This window comes from Seriola dumerili, unplaced genomic scaffold (assembly GCF_002260705.1).
Source record: "Seriola dumerili isolate Sdu_G_001 unplaced genomic scaffold, Sdu_1.0 BDQW01000025.1, whole genome shotgun sequence".
Lineage (NCBI taxonomy): Eukaryota > Metazoa > Chordata > Actinopteri > Carangiformes > Carangidae > Seriola > Seriola dumerili.
Window position 1 is genome coordinate 8,012,890 of NW_019174280.1, and position 6,047 is coordinate 8,018,936.

A 6,047-nucleotide genomic window follows, 5' to 3' on the forward strand; every position below is an offset into this window, starting at 1 on the left:
CCTGGAATGTGATTTAATTGGCGGTTTCCTCTGTTTATCCTGTTTCATACAGTTATGGGTGAGCTTATTGTAATGAATAATCAGGTAGATAAAATGTGGCCTTAAATTAAATGTCCTCCTTAAAGGAAATCAAATGAAGGTTAATACCCGTTTTGAGCCCCCTGTCTGTAATTCATGCTCTCTCATCACATGCCAGATTACCATTATGTGTCATTTGTAATACAATAAACAGACTCCAGATGGCTTGGATTCTCTTGAATATACACAGAGCAACAGAAGCTATGGGGAGAGCTGCTGTATTCTGGTGTGGAGTCACTTTGGCTCAGATGGCCAGGCCAGCTCTCTTCCAGAGGCTGGTGTATTATATCCTGAACAATTTGCTCACTCAATCTCATACATGGACAAACGTTTTAGAACAAAGACTTTTTTCATTTTTTTTAACTGAATTTTAAGCAGTTCAAGTCCTTAAATGGTACACAGGTAAGCGAACTGCCCAAGATAAAATGTTTAGGTCACCAAAAACTTTAATAGAAAACATGCCCTTTTCTGGGGATTAAGAAATTGGTTAACTTACAGCTTTCCTGCAGCAATGAAAGTAAATGAAGCTTTTAAATTTAATGCAAACCATTTCTACAGGTGCCCCAACTTTTGTCGATGATTAACAAACCCTCTGTCTGTACAAAGACACTGTTCGAACAAACTGTTTTGCTACAACCTCTGATGCATTATTAGGACCATACTGTACTGCAGGAAGTAGTACTTTATATTGCTATCAGAATGGTGGAAAAAAGGAAGACTGACTGGTTGGTCAGGGGTTCATCCTACAGCAAAAATAATTAGAGAAAAGAATTAGACAGTGGTTTCACATAATGGAAGAGCAGCACGGTCTCCAGTCTCCCCATGGAGCTGGTTTGGTGTGAATTGGAAGAAGGTGAAAACAGAGCAACCTGCGAGTGCAACACATTTGTTGGAACTTTGCAGCACGAACTTTCTAAACAATATTTAATCCATTATAGAAAGAATGAGTGCGTAGAAGAGTGTGTATGGCTGCTCGAAGAGTCAAAAGAAACACAGAGACATTGAATTATATAAATTTAAATAACAGGTGGGAAAATGTAGGTGTTCAAAAACTTTTGATCAGTAGGAAAATGTTACACAGGGAAATGAGCACGGTTAAAAAAAGGCTCAGGGTGTGTTTTGTCAGTTACAATAGAGTAGATGACTAAGTTTATTGATGACTACCATATTGGGAGCACTGTTCCTCCTTGATGTTTAAATGTGTCAGGCTGGCAGTGTAGTGAGCTATATCAGAGTAGTCCCCTTGTTCCTCACACAACTTTGACATTGTGCTGTGGAGCAGGCAATGTAAACGGAAAGGCAAGAAATTAGAGTTTCTGATCTCTGCACGCTGTGGTTTTTATATCTGTATCATGGAGTTTTGCCACAGCACCACAAACGGACGTGTGTGAAGGTTGGTTCTTTTCCAAAGCACAATAAGAACATATGCATGACATGTGAGATGTTAGCTGCTGACATACCTAAACACCTCTGTTACGATGGCTATCTCACCTCTGACAGTGATTTATCTCTTATTATTTGGCCTCTTGGTGTTTGGGGCAAAGGACAAGAAAAAGACATTTGGTTTATGCATGGATCACTGAGGAACATTGGGCCTCTTGTCAGTATGTCGAATTTTACCCCAGAATGAAACATTCTATTTTCCTAACCTGGTTAAGTAATCACATTACCTAAGACTCCATAAAGTGGAACAAACAGTAGCATATAACCCGACTTCTTTTTATGTGCCTTGAGTGACAGATTGGCTTTCATCAAAGAGGCAAGGAAAGAAGTTATATAGTCATTTTGCTATGCTAAGAATACTAAATCGATCCTCATATGTAGAACATCTGGCGAAAAGCAATTTCCACCCAAGTGTTTTAGTATTTCCTCCTAATTAATTTCACATGTACATGACAAGAGTGAGCGGCCTCCCAGAACCATGGCACAAAAGCCAGCTTTGTTTCACCATTAGAAAAGTCATCTGTGGTTCCTGGTTGAAAACTTGCTGGTGCTTTGACGCTTGGAATCAATGCTGAAAGCGGCATTTTGTGGAGAAAAGTAGCATCTCGCGCTTCAGTGGCAAAGGTAGCTTAGGATTTACGTTTACATTCAGTCAATTGGTGACTTGTGGAACAAGCAGAGCATGTTGAGCAGAGTTGCATGAAACAGGCGAAGGTGAGAGAGAGCAGGCACAGAGCCTGCATAGGAATGAGTAAAAAGTGAGTTCTAAGCCTCCAATACAAACCATAATGACGGAGTGTATGTTAAAAATGCAGAGTATTAGAGGCAGTTCTTGGATCTGTGCTTGAAATGCTTGAAATTGTCTGTCCTGACTCATAGCACCTCAAAGTAACTATAAAGTGAAAGCAGTGGACAGGGGAATCCCTGTTAAAATGCAAACCTCACTTATCAGTTGACCTTCCTTATACGCGACAGCTTGACATAGAGAACTGGCAAACATAACAGCATGTCATCATGATGATCTTGAAGTAAATTAACCATTAATATCATGCCCTGCAGTATATTACAATTGTCTGAGAGAGAGGCGTCTCAGCTGTTGAAAGGTGATTGTGAGTCTGCTGTGAGACACAACACTTCTTGTTATTACTTGTCCAGGTGACAAGTCAAAAGAGCTCCTAGAACATTGGCGTCGACAGATGAAAAGTTGGCTTGATCAGATTAATCATTAAAGTGAGAGATATGAGCATACCGTGGCATTGTTTTTACACAATCTTGATGCCGCTCAGACCAAGACCTCTGTTTGGATAGGGCGTCTGGGACCACCTGGATGAATGTAACTTTTGTTTGCCAAAACCACATATTTCTCACCTGAAGGTCTCTTCTTTACAACGGGTTTCCCCCCCAGAGAGTCTGTGAGTCTGCTTTTCATCTCCACACGCTCTTCATCTTGAGAGGAGATGTGATGCATGGCCACAGAAGAAACAACTGTCCGGAGTTAGCTAGTGGAAGTCTTGTCTGTACATAGACAAACAACAATGGGTGGTATTTGCCCACACAGATGCAGAGGTGAGATACAAGCAGGTGTTTACAGGAATGTTTGAAGTTGAAGGGAGATGGTGTGTTCTGATTAGAGCCCTGAGGAAGACGGACACTGTAGGTGTTTCTGCTGACATAGAATGAAAAGTCCTTATCCCTTCTTATCTTTTCATTTCTTCTTTCCATCTGCTATGTGTTTGTATAGCTAAACTTGACTTTCAACTCAATTTGGCACTGGGGAAGCATGACATATTGCCATTCCAAACATATTCTTGCTTTGCCTTTTTATACTACCAGTGACAGCAAAATAGCCGCTGTTTGGCTCCTGGGAAAGAATCCATCACACTAACCTCCAGATCAGTAGCTGTGTTTCTGTTTGTAGAATAAAGAGTTCAAGGATTTCTATTGTTCCTGAGTTTGCTGTTGCCTCCTCTGTTGTGAAGTTCAGCTGCTGCACCCAGTGCTGCACTGGCCGCAGCGAAGAAGTCCTCCTTTCTATTGCAGCTTCAAAGCATTTTTCCCTGGGCGGCAGAGTTACAGGCTCTTTGTGGCATGGGTTATTTGTCAGAGGGTTTGGAGAGTGACTTGTTTCACTATGTTCTCTGAAAAAGGCCCGTGCGTGAGTGCTTGAGCAGTCTAAAGTTACATCCATGATCCCCAGTATTACAACCCGATGACTGACAGGAAAAATGGGGTGAGCTCTTTGCGGGGCTCTAACAAAAACACCAATAAGAAGGAGAGGGAAACAACAGATTAGACTACTGATCTCAATCTGCTCTCCTTTGGTTATTGGGAAATAATAGCTCTGAAAAGGAAGTCATTTAAAAGGGCCTTTAATCAATTCTCCTTTGACGAGCAAGCGGCATGAAAGGCTGTAGTGAGAGGGAGAGCGTGCTCCTATAGCTCTGAACAGTTTGGTGTGGGGGAAGTACGGGAGAGATGGGCTCTAATTTGTGTTCTCATGGTGTCCAGGCATCTCCAAAGCACTTGATCACCACCACAGCAGGCCTTGATGCCATGTGTGAGTGTAAATGGTTCCAAGGCTCCCTGGTGGTAAAATCACATTGCCAAAATGACCACCAACCCTAAATGAAACACTACCCCCTTTTTAAAAGGTCCCATTCAAAACCCAGTGGTTTTTTTAAAAGGCGCATAAGGTAGCAATTTCCCTCAAATATGGCGTAGCCCAATAACTGTTGAAGTAACTGACACCATGTCAGGGCGAATGAAAGAATTTTTTACAATATGTATGAAGCATTAGCCGAATCCAAGACAGCAAAAATGGTTTTAAGGGACGTTATAACTGTATGCAAATGTGTGCAACCTTGGGAGTTATTGTACTACATTCTTGCCATCACTGTAATTCTTTGCCTTTTTTGTTGTATCATTACAGCCAGAGTAGAAAGGTCTGTGTACTGAGTGAGTACTTTGTTCATTCTAAGGCATGCAGAAAAATCTGTTTTAAGTTCAAGAGAGGAGGAACCCTTTAATTTAAACCCTAAAAATGAAGTCATTCATTCCCTGCTAAACTGCACTGTGACCCATAAGGTTAGGTAAACAAGTGTCCCTTGCATTACTGTCAAAAAGACCCAGCCCCTCACTCTGCCGTGATGTAAACTCCTGCTATCCTGTTACAGTTGCATGAGGGGAAACTGGAGGGATGGCAGAAAGGAAGGGAAGAAATGTATTCACGTGTGCTTTTCTGATGACAGAGGGAGGGAAAGTCAGTACCTGAGGCTGTTCTCAGGAAGGTGTCCTACAAGGAAAAACGCTGTCTTGTTCCAAAGCAGAAAACTGAGGAAAGGAAGACAGGCCACAATGCGCTGAGCCCAGCAGGCCTGCTCAGATCTATTACCAGCTCTAGCTCCAGCACGGGCTGGAATGTGAGGAATCCTACTGGGCTGGGGTTCTAGTGCAGGGGTCCAAACCTCACATTGCTGCTCACACTCATTTTTCTTTCTCTTTTTGTATTGTATTTGGATAGGTGATTGTAATGTAGCAGGAATGTAGAGTAAGAGTTCTAGGGATAACTGCTAACAAAGCTGAGACTTTACTCATAAAGTGTTGAAGAGATCTGTTCTGATCCATCCCGAAAAGGTTGGAAAATATAAATTCCTAAGATTTAAAACCAAAGGTTTGAAATAAATGACAGTAAATCAAACAAAGCATCTGTTTTTTTAAAAAGATGGCGGGACAACAGCAGCAGCTTTGGCATGAATAAGAATTATACCTTGGATATCGCTAATGTGACACTAATTGCTTCTTAGTCTGTCAGAGGACAAGAGAGAGAAGAGACAGACAGACAGAGGATGAGAAAAAAGAGGGAGAGAGAGTACCGGGTGTTGACTGAGGGCAGTAATGATTGCCAATGGAATGCCTACACCCATAATCCTCTCTGTCACTGCTGACAGATCCTCTTGACCTCTGAACTCCTGATGTAAGGAAGGAAAAGAAAGGAAGTCACAACTTAATAAAATTACCTAGTGGTTAGCACTTGTTTCAGTGTGGCAGTTGTCTTTGGGTGGTAGACTGTTTCACATAAGTATTAGTCTTTGTGACAACCTCTCAATATTCCAAGATAAAGTTTAACCTCCTGCTGTTTCGGATGTGCCCTTTGATTGTTGCTCTGCGCATGTGTGCACTCCAACATATGAGGTCAAAGGGCAAGGACTTTGTAACAATAGCAGTGAGTGTGAACACTGAGATACACAGAGGTAATATTTCACATAGTCAAGCAACATAAAAAACAAAAAATTTCAGATGGCCATCCTTGCTCTGACATGGGCACTATAATGCTTTCCGGTGGTTTGCTCGGCTAATCACTCACACATTACACAAGTATCTGCAGACCTGACAGTGAGTGTGTGCGTGTGTGTGTGTGTGTGTGTGTGTGTGTGTGTGTGTGTGTGTGTGTTGGAGGCACACTGCGATCTATATTTCAGCGGGCGGGCTAGGTCTGAAGACATGGGCCAAAGCTGTCAAAAGTTTGT